The sequence below is a fragment of the Zingiber officinale genome, chromosome 7A (genome assembly GCF_018446385.1).
Source record: "Zingiber officinale cultivar Zhangliang chromosome 7A, Zo_v1.1, whole genome shotgun sequence".
NCBI lineage: Eukaryota > Viridiplantae > Streptophyta > Magnoliopsida > Zingiberales > Zingiberaceae > Zingiber > Zingiber officinale.
In genome coordinates this window covers 42,688,893-42,700,582 of record NC_055998.1, presented here as the reverse complement: position 1 = coordinate 42,700,582, position 11,690 = coordinate 42,688,893, and the positions used below count along the sequence as shown (strand labels likewise).

The following is an 11,690-nucleotide window of genomic DNA, read 5'->3' as shown; positions in this document are numbered from 1 at the left end:
TACAGTGGAACCTATACGATTTTCCTATAACTAACCAACAATTGGTATCAGAGCTAGGGTTTGCCTCTGTGTGTTTTGGTTTTCAAATTAATTATGCATATGTCATACACAATTTAAGTAGGATAATAGTAGGATGTGCTAACTTTGTGGATGCAGGCTCCAACTATTATGACATTTAGATATTGTGTGTGATTGGACCCTTGGACATGTTAAGGGCATTCTTTTGTGTGCATGATTGTATGTATCAAATACAGTAGGAGCTGTATTATTTTTAGAATTATATTCGATCTAGAATACATGTACATTCCTTTATGGAATATAGGATCGATATATGTAAAATTCTATATTTGTCGCGGATCATATCTTTGAGAGGTGTGGTGCTTTTGGAGGACCAGAGACGCAGCGGAATAAGAAGCAAGATAGATGCGACAACTCAACCCGATGGCAGTGGCTAAAGATGGCAGCAGCTAGGGTTGGAGCATACTGAAGATAGTGATGGAAAAGGCCATAATAGTTGGAAAATTAATTTCCAAATTTATTGCTTTTATTTACTGTGATGTTTATGTGCATGTGATGTATGCTAGCATAGATTAAAATACTCAATTTTAAATAACTAAGTGGGAGAGGGATTTTAATAAATTTCATGGTCTCTATTACTGGTTTGTAAGTGATGCAACAAGCCTGTGTATTGGCTCTAAGTGCCTCACTCCACAACGGGTGGGTTTGTTGCGGATCACTAGATCAAACTTCCTTTATGGATGGCTATAGGAAATTATTTAGGAGTGTGTGATCTTCTCCAACTGAAGGTGCACAATCCTATTTAATGGACTAAGTATCAAGTAATGGTATACGTTTAGATGCATTCAATATTATCCTCCCCAATGGAGTCACTGCTATTGTTTTGTGTGACCAAAGGAAAACCAACTATTATTTTATTTGTCATAAAGTTAGGATGAAAAGATAATAAAATTAATGGGTTACTCCCTCCTCTTACAAATGTTGAATTTGTATACGTCCACACTAACATGACATGATATATTCACGATGTTTTGAGGTGTTGGTAAATTTAAATAGTATTTGTTTGAGGAATCAATATTATTCTAAATTTAGAGTCTTGACCAAAATTTATTTTATGATTCTTAGGATGACTTTCAACCCACTGGCCATTATACTGAAAGAAAACAAACTTATTGGTCCCAACTATATAGATTGGAAAAGGAACCTGGACATTGTTCTTACTACCGAGAGCTATAAGTTTGTACTAACTGAGTCTTGACCTGATGCACCTAACGGTGACTCTACCCTAGAAGAGATTGAGCATCATAGGAAATGGGTAAAAGCAGATGAGATGGCGCGGTGTTACATTTTGGCTTCAATATCAAATGTATTGCAACATCAGCATCAAGATTTACCAACAACTTATGATATAATGAACAATCTCAAAGAACTCTTTGGGCACCAGAGTCAAACTGCTAGGCAAGAGGCAATGAGAAAGTTAATGACAGCCACCATGTCTGAGGGGGCACCCGTAAGGGATCATATCCTCAAAATGATAGCTTATCTGAATGAAATACAAGTCCTTAGAGGAGAAATCGATAGGGAAACCCAGGTCGATATAATTCTCCAAACGCTACCCAGAAGTTTTGAGCCATTCTGCCTGTACTATAACATGAACAAAAGAGAGTATACATTGGCGGAACTTCTGACAGAACTACAGGCAGCAGAAGGTATATTTCGTCACAGTTCTAAGATTCACTATGATGAAAATGGTTCTACTTCTAAGTCAAAAGGTAAGAAGAAGAAGAAACAAGTCTTTTCATCAAAGAGAGTGAATAAACCTCAGGGTACAGGACAAAAAGATGGAATGAAGAAGCCGAAAGGCAAGTGCTTCATCTATAAGCAGTGAGGACATTGGAAGGTGGACTGTCCTCGTAGGTATCAGAACAATAAAGGTATATCTCATACTCTAGTAGTTGAAACATGTTTAGCGGTGTTATCTACCAGCACCTGATGTGTAGATACGGGAGCCACTGATCATATCTGCAATTCTTTGCAGGGGTTCCGAGAAACTCGACGACTATTTGAAGGAGAGATAATCGTTTACATGGGCAATGCTACTAAGGTGGCGGCTGTTGCAGTGGGAGACATCTACTTATCTTTTGATAGGAATAGAAGTTTGATTTTAAGAAATTATCTTTATGCACCGAGTTTTAGAAAGAATTTAATTTCAATTTCTAAATTATATTTGGACGGATATTCTGTTTCCTTTAGTAACAATGTGATTATAAAGAGAAAAAGGTGATTATCTATTCTGGTGCATTGGTTGGCAATTTATACACTTTAAATCCAATTTCTCCCACAAAGCAAAATATGGAAATTAATAACACATCTTCTAACTCTATTAAGAGAAAAGAACCTTCGGAAATGAACCAAACGTATCTTTGGCATCTAAGGCTTGGTCATATTAGTTTAAGTAGGATTCAAAGGCTTATAGCCGATGGACTCTTGGGTTCAATAGAGTTAGAAAACTTTCCAACATGTGAATCGTGCTTGGAAGGTAAAATGACCAAGAGACCTTTTAAGGCCAAGGGGTATAGAGCCAAAGATGCGTTACAACTAGTTCATTCTGATTTGTGTGGTCCTATGTCTATCCAGGCAAGAGGTGGTTATGAATATTTCATCTCTTTTATAGACGATTATTCAAGATACGGATATATTTACCTGTTGCGCCGCAAGTCTGAATGGTTTGATAAGTTCAAAGAATATAGGGCTGATGTGGAGAAACATCTTGGTAAAAGTATCAAGACACTACGGTCTGACTGTGGTGGTGAATACCTCTTTGGAGAGTTTAGGAATTACTTATCAGAAGTCGGGATTCAATCCCAATTGTCTGCACCTGGTACACCCCAACAGAATGGTGTGGCAGAATGATGGAATATGACTCTTATGGAAATGGTTAGATTGATGATGAGTTATTCAGAATTATCAAATTCGTTTTGGGGATATGCTCTGGAAACAATAGTGTACATTCTGAATATGGTACCTTCTAAAACAGTTCCTTCTACTCCCATGGAATTTTGAAATGGGCGTAAGCCTAGTCTAAATCATATCCGAATATGGGGTAGTCCAGCACATGTGCTGAAGGGAGATACTGACAAGTTGGAATCACGTACAGAAGTTTGTCTGTTTGTGGGATATCCTAAGCGAACGAACGGTGGTTTGTTTTATAATCCTAAAAATTAGAAGATCATTGTTAGCACCAATGCTCGATTTTCAGAAGATTATGTAATGAACCATAAGCCAATGAGTGAAATAGTTCTAGAAGAAATAAGAGAGGACACGTCTACTTTAGTACCAACAGTACAAGATGAAGTACCACTAGAAATTGCAACACATGTCACACATGATACACAACCAGAGACAGTGCCTCGTCGTAGTGGGAGGGTTGTGAGGCAACCTGAGAGATTCATGTTTTTGGGAGAGTCTTCGGACTTGATCCCGGGTAAGCATGAACCTGATCCCCGAACTTATGAGGAAGCACTCCAAGATAAAGATGCAGTATCCTGGCAAAAGGCAATGAATTCTGAAATAGAATCTATGCATTCTAATAAGGTATGGGAGCTTGTAGAACCACTTGATGGTGTAAAAGCCGTTAGATGCAAGTGGATCTATAAAAGGAAAAGAGGGATAGACGGGAAGGTAGAAACCTTCAAAGCGCGGCTTGTTGCGAAAGGGTATACTCAGAAAGAGTGAATCGATTACGAGGAGACTTTTTCACCGGTAGCTATGTTTAAGTCTATCCGGATACTCTTATCCATTGCTGCTCATATGGATTATGAGATATGGCAAATGGATATCATGACAGCTTTCCTTAACGGAAGTCTTGAAGAAAACATCCATATGAAACAACCAGAGAGATTCATTGAAAAAGGCAAAGAACATCTAGTATGCAAGCTGAATCAGTCCATTTATGGACTGAAGCAAGCTTCAAGATCTTGGAACATCCGGTTTAATGACGTAATCTAGTCATATGGATTTATTTAGTGTTCGGATGAGTCTTGTGTATACAAGAAGTGTAATGGAAACGTGGTGGTATTTCTTGTACTATACGTAGATGATATTTTGTTAATTGGCAACAATGTCAAGGTATTATCAGATGTAAGGGTATGGTTGTTCAAACAATTTGATATGAAGGACTTAGGAGAATGTGCACACATTCTTGGGATCAAAGTTATAAGGGATCGTAAGAAAAGAATGTTGTGCCTATCTCAAGCTTCATATATAGATACAATCCTTGCTCGTTTTAGCATGAATAACTCCAAGAAAGGTTTCTTACCTTTTAGGCATAGAGTAGCCTTATCTAAAGAGATGTCTCCGAAGACATCAAAGGAGATAGAGGACATGAAGGCAGTTCCTTATGCTTCAGCTGTAGGAAGCCTTATGTATGCAATGTTGTGTACCAGACCTAATATCTATTTTGCCGTGGGCATGGTTAGCAGATATCATAGTAACCCTGGACAAGGACATTGGGTTGCTGTAAAGCATATATTGAAGTACCTGAGAAGGACTAGAGATTATATGCTAGTTTACCAAGCAAACGATTTACTTCCTGTGGGTTACACGGATTCGGACTTCCAACCAGATATGGACAATAGTAAGTCTACGTCAGGCTATGTGTTTACTCTGGGAGGTGGAGCCGTTGCATGGAGGAGTGTTAAGCAGAAATGCATTTCAGACTCAACCATGGAAGCTGAGTATGTGGCAGCCTCTGAGGCAGCCAAAGAAACAGTATGGCTCAGGAATTTCCTAATGGACTAAGATGTGATTCCTGGTTTGCCCAAAATTATCACAATTTATTGTGATAATAGCGGTGCAGTTGCAAACTCAAAGGAACCACGAGCCCATAAGGCAAGCAAACATAAGTACCACTTGATATGAGATATCGTCAAGCGAAGAGAAGTTGTCGTCACCAAGATTGCATCAGCAGATAACCTAGCAGATCCTTTCACTAAGGTCCTTCCGGCGAAAGCTTTTGATTGGCATGTGGGAGGGATGAGAATCAGATGTATGGCAACAGATATGGAAGCTTAGTCTTTTAGTATAAGTGGGAGATTGTTGGAATGTATACTAAAAGCCTAGCTTTTGTAAATATTTATTTTTAAAATAAAAGAATCACATTGGTCAATATCTACATTTATTTGTTAAATGTAATTGTTCAATTAATTTATATAGTAGATAACATAGTGTGTGGTATCACACTCAGAAGATCATGTTGTCGGTTCTTTATAAATTATAAACAGTTGCTCGTGACTAAGATGGAAAGGAACAAACCATTAGAGTAGTCGTAGTATAATTAAGTATTAGTTTATCTTGACTAATAAATTACATTGGTACACTCTAAGTGTATTGAGTAGGATCATTTTAGGTAAGTTCTTGTTATACTGACTTAATAAAAGACCTAGACCTTAGTTATTATGGAAGTGTGTACTCTTAATCCTAATATAATAACAAGCACATATATTTAGTATTTATTTCTTTAACTTATCAAAGGGTGAGATTTAGCTTAATAAATCAATATGCCGGATAAGTTGGGAAATGATATTACTTATAGTATGTGTTGTTGATTATAAAAGGAATCTATGTCCTAATTATCTAGTTTGAGAATGTGCCTAAGAGGAGCTCATAAGGATTGCCATGTTAAACCCTGCAGGTGGAGTTAGTCCGACATGACAATGAAGTTGAGTGTTACTACTCTTGGAGCTAGATATTAATTAAGTGAGTTGTCAGTAACTTACTTAATTAGTGGACATTCGTTATCTTAAACACAAAAAAACTAACACACTCATGATAAGAAGGAGTCCATAATATAATTTGGGATTGGTGCGGTAGTGCGATAATAACTCTCTAGTGGAATGAGTTATTATCGATGAACTTGAGTTGTGTGTTTGGGATGAACACGGGATACTCAAGCTCATCGGAGGCCAAAACCAATTTCTCCTCAAGGTCCCTGTCGTAGCCTCATTAAAGTCTCAAGTCCATCCAAAGAAAGGCCCATCTTGGTGTCCAAGAAGGGGGCCGGTCCATTGCTTGGTGACCAAGCAATGGCCGACCACATCTCCTCTTAAAGGGCCGGCCCTTTGCTTGGTGCCCAAGCATGTAGGGGCCGACCACAATAATTCAAACAAGGAGGGGTGTTTTGAATTTTTAAAATATTCTCTTTGTAGAAAACTACAAGTTTTAAAAGAGATAATTTAAATTTTAAAACTTTCCTTATTTGAATTAGGCCACATGTTTTAAAAGAAAGTTTAAAAGATTTTAAAACTTTTCTTTTTTAACCATCCTCATGGTTTAGAAAAAAAAGGAAGAGAAGTTTTAAAATTTAAATTTTCTATCACCAAGTTAAAAAAGAAAATTTTATAAGAGAAGTTTTAAATTTTAAAACATGGTTTTAATTTTTGAAACTTTCCTTTTTTAACTCCTACTTTAGGAAATTGAAAGAGAGCTTGTAAAATTTTATAAGAGGATTTGTTCTTGTAAAATATTATAAATATATATATATATATATATATATATATATATTTCCTTCCTCTAAAGGGGGTCGGCCACCCTTGCTTGGTGCCCAAGCAAGGTGGCTGGCCAAATAAAAATAAAATTAAAATCATCATCCAATGATTTGGTGATTGTTTCAATCAAGAGGAAAGAAAAGGAAAATAAAAAGGGAAAAGGAAAAACAAGAGGAAGATTTTAATTTTTGTAAAAATTCTTCCCTTATTTGCCTTGGGCAAGTAATATAAAAGAATGGGTGAGGAGGCCTCATGAGACACAATTCTTATTCTCTTGGTGGTGTCTCTCTAGGTGGCTGGCCCTCCTTCTCCCCTCTTTTTTTCCCTTCGCTCTCTTCTCCTTGGTGGTGGTGGCGGCCGTATTTTAGAGGAAGAGGAAGAAAGCTTTTGCGTGTTGTTCATCTTGGAGGATCGACGCCCACACGACGTCCAAGGCGAGGTGAGGAATGCGGCAGAAGATCTCGAGGTCATTATCATACAAAGAGAAGGTAAAATAAGCAATTATTTTCCGCATCATGCTAGTTATTTTTCTTTGTATGAATTCCAAACACAAGAAGCATTAGATCTAGTTTTTTGAATTTATTTTTCGAGTTTGTGTTTTCTTTGTTTTTTGAATTTGTGATTTGATTGTTCCTTTTGGTTAACCTAGAGTTATTTAAGGAAATTAAATATTAGCTTTCCTTAAAAGGCTTTGTCTAGGCAGTGGTGGTTGCTCCCATATCCAAGAAGGCCATGTGCCTCGCCATGCAGTCTTGGAAGTCAATTTTGGGATTTTTAATATTTAATGGAATTAATAACATAGGTGGATTTGAATCAATAGTGTTAAGTTCCGCTTGCGATTCAAATCTAAACCATGAAGAACAGATAAGTTAAATTTGGAATCAATGATGTTCAGTTTCGTCTGCGATTCCTAATTTAACTTCTAAAGAACACAATAGGTTATTTAAGGAATGGTTTGACACTTGTACAAAATTTTTATACAATGGAACCTGTACGATTTTCCTAGGACTAACCAACACTTTTATATCAGGGAGAGGGGGGAAAGAAGATCGCCATGCAGTAGACCATGCGACTAGTTTAAGAAATCTTATGAAGAAGAAACGTGACTTCCAGCCCTTGTTGGATAAAGGCATTTCTTCCAAGAAATTCATCTTTGGACGGGATTAAAAGAGAAATACCCCTGGTTATGAATTTTTAGGGAAAGAGAACATGAAGAAATTTTGAGGAGAGGGAGGAATACTGAAGAGGCGAAATAACATGTATAGCCCACATAGATATCAGAACGCATTTAGGGTGAATTGTTTAAGGGAATACCAAAATACTAACTTATCTCTACTAAGAATGAAGAGATAGCCAAGTGTAAAACTGCCACTAGTTGGCCCTTGAAGAAAGTAAGATAGTTATCAGGAGGGAGATTAGGATAAGCATCAGGTTGCGAAACCTTGATACTATACGATACTCCTTAGGGATTTCATACTGATAGCGAATGGAGGTTTGATCGGTGGTACCAAAGGACGAATGAGTCTAAGTGTACCATGGAATTAGTGCTTCCTCAGCCATGGAGAAAAACAGAAACACTTAAGTGATGAGTGACTTACTAGGTCCTTATGGAGAAGAGGTAGCAGAAGAAGGTGAGGGAAGATAAAGAAGCGTTGGGTGTTGGAAAGAGTCGAAAAGGATAATCGTCAAGAAGTGAGTTGAGGAAGATGAAGGGTAAAGAAATAAAAAAGACTTAGGGTTTTAGGATGGTATAACTAATAATGTTCGTTGTTGAATTGAAACGACTCACTATAGGAGAGTCATTGATCTACTAATAAGAATATGTAATAGGACATTGATAAAGAATCATGTTAAAGGTTGCTTCAAGAAATAGAAGAAAATGTTACGTGTCGCTCATCCATAAAAAGGCATTTATGATGGACAGGATGGATCAAATCATAGGCTGAGATGCCATATCTTCGAGTGCCTCCAACATTCTTTTTCCATTGAAGGACCAGTTACCAACGAAACAATTTTGAAAAATTACTCAACTCTCAAAGCATAGTTAAGAGAAAAGAGAAAAGAAAGCATAAAACAATGAATTAGATGAGTAGAGCAAACAAACAAAATTAAAACTCATGTCTAGTTAGTCTTTTACAGCTCCTTCGACTAGACTTGAAGGGGAGACTAGTGATATGGGTTATGATAGGTCGACCTGTCGGATGATGTAGAAGTCATGGTTGAGAAAGAGAGTAGAGGCTCATAGCTAATGTGCGTAAATATTATGATCATTTATGTATGTTTTAACGCACATTCACTTGTTTTATACGTATATATTCTTTGCATGATTGCCTCTTTTATCATATACTCATCGTATATATTCTTTTGTTCGGATGTCTGCTCTTTGTTTGGTTTTGTGTTGACAAGGATAACTTTTGGAGCAAAAACAGTGATTGTCGACGCACCAGAATAAGCCAGAGAACATGGCCGTGCAACCTCAAACAGTCGTGTGGCCAAACATGAGAAGAAAAGTGCACGATCGTGCAACCTTGCACGGCCGTGCGGTCAACCCAGAGGCATATCAGAGCATGATCGTGCGTACTTGCACGGTCGTGCCCCCCATGACCGCAGCTAAGCAGTACATGGCCATGCAATCATGCATGTCCGTGTCCCCAGAGCCGAGCCCCAGGTTCACACAGTTGTGCCAATTGGCACGGCCATGCAGCGTAGACAGAGACAACAAAGAGTACGACCATGCCATCCTTACACGGTCGTGCCGCCGCAGCCATGCCCTAGCCTATAAAAGGATTTTAACCCTTTTCCTCAAGGGGGAAAGTCGAGAAGCAAGCCGTCTGGGAGAGAATTGACTTGGTGCTATTCTGCGCCATCCAGGACCTCCGTCCAACGATCCTTCATCACCACATCAACTCTAGAAGTAAAGGATTGGATCCGAAGATCATGCGTCGTCATTGGATAAGCGTCTTTTCTCTTTCTCTCTTCTTGTTTGAGAATTGTATGCTTAAAATTATGTCTTCAGGTTTTTCTCCGGCGTCTATGGAGTAGTTGTGGATTGGTTTGATGTAAGACTCATACTTTTACCTCTATTTCATTGGATGATTTCACTTTCTTTGTTTCGACTACTCAATCTCTATATCGCGTTAATTGATTGTGTAGGAATTGCCTATCTCGTAGAGAGAATATCCTAGATTGTGCACCCGAGGGGCCCTAGTGACAGGAGTAACCCGTTCACGGACATCTAGGGTATTTCCTTGAAAAGAAAGACAATGCCTCCACAAGGAAGTAAGAGACCAAACTAAGCTCCTTATCTCTATCCTTAGTGACACCAATTAGAGTAGTGTTCTTGTGATCTACCGAGGTGCCCTAGTGACAGAGGTTAACCGTAATAGGATTTCATAGGGATCTTCTTTATTTTTTACCTAAGAATAGATACTTCAACTTCTGGCAAAAGCATTTTGATGGACAATGAGTAAACGATAGAACGTGATACATCAATACCACCATAATGAAACCGAACCCCTAGGACTCTTCATAAACCAAGTCTACTACTTCTTCTTTGCTAGTTCTCGTTTCTATTTCTAAACCCTTTTTCTTTAGATAACTTACAACCATCGGTAGTTTAGCTAATCCTAAGTGTGTCATCGCTAGTGCTTATAACCAGTCCTCATGGGATCGATAATCTTTATTACTGATGACGAATCCGTGCACTTGCGGAATCGTAACAAGTTTTTAGCGTCGTTGCCGGGGACTGCGTCTATAACATTAGTTATAATCATAGTAGATTAGACTAGACTTTGTTTTCTTTTCCTTTATCTTTCCTTTTTATAATATTCTACATTTAGAGATAAATAATTTTATTCTTGTTTTTCTTTACCTTCTGCATTTCTATTAAAACGCCAAAAATAATATTATTTCATCTCTTCTTCTTTACTATATTTCATATTTTGTTTTTGTATGCGAAGAACTAATCTTTCAGGACAACTTCTACCGTTCGATCCAGAGATCAATAGGACCTTCTTGAGAAGAAGAACACTTCAAAAAGCATTTCAAGCAGTACAAGAATCTTTAGAGATAGCTGACAAACTGTTGAAGGACTACGCAACACCTTATGCACGAGGGGTTCGGTCTAGCATCACTCGACCACCAATCGAATCCAACAATTTTGAAATCAAACTTGCAGTAATTCACATGGTTCAGCAGAATCAATTTGGAGGAGGACTGCACGATGATCCAAACCACCACTTAGAGCTTTTCTACGAGATTTGTGGTACCATGAAAGTGAATGGAGTCCCTCTAGAATCAGTAAGGTTATTTCTCTTTAGATTCTCCCTGAAAGACAGAGCCAAGTAGTGGCTAAATTCCCTTCCAGCAAATTGCATATCATCTTGGGAGCAGTGTGAGTAAAAATTTCTGGGCAAGTTCTACCCACCAAGCAAAACTGCCCACATGAGGAATTTGATTGCAAGCTTCAAACAGATAGACTTAGAATCATTATTTGAAGCCTGGGGCAGATTCAAAAGTATGCTGAGACAGTGCCCCCATCATGGCCTTGAGGAATGGTTGGTTCTACACACATTCTATAATGGAATCAACTATCACACAAAGGTGTCCCTCAATTCTGCAACAGGAGCACTAATGAACAAAAGCCTTGATGAAGCTGAAGAGATCATAAAGAACGTGGCACAGAACCACCATCAGTGGGTAACTGAAAGATCTGGTGATTCTTTCTCAGGGAATCCAATAAAGGCGTCAGGAAAATTTGACGTAGATGCAGTCACACTCATATCTGCAAAGCTGGACGCTCTGACCAAGAAGTTTGAGGCCATGGGAAATAAAACGACTAATGCGATAGTTTATGTTTGCGAAACTTGCGGAAGAACAGATCATGCTCAAGATACTTGTCCCTTAGGGCCAATACAAGCACAGATAAACCAACTTAAACAATGTGATGCGATAGTGAGGTACAACCAAAAGCAAAACAATCTGTACTCCAACACATACAACCCTGGATGGAGGAACCACCCAAATTTTGTTGGGTTTTTCGGGCCGCGAAAACCGCTTTTTCGCGTCGCGGAAACACCGAAACCCCCTAGCTGTTGGGTTCTTCGGGCCGCGAAAACCGCTTTTTCG

General features: G+C 38.4%; 1 non-coding gene across 1 annotated transcript; it reads right to left on the bottom strand.

The window, feature by feature from the left end:
* Positions 1 to 11,004: 11,004 nt before the first annotated feature.
* LOC122003272 lies at positions 11,005 to 11,110 on the bottom strand. Its single transcript, XR_006117915.1, has one exon. It is a non-coding gene; the product is annotated as a small nucleolar RNA R71 (small nucleolar RNA).
* Between the last annotated feature and the right edge of the window lie 580 nt (positions 11,111 to 11,690).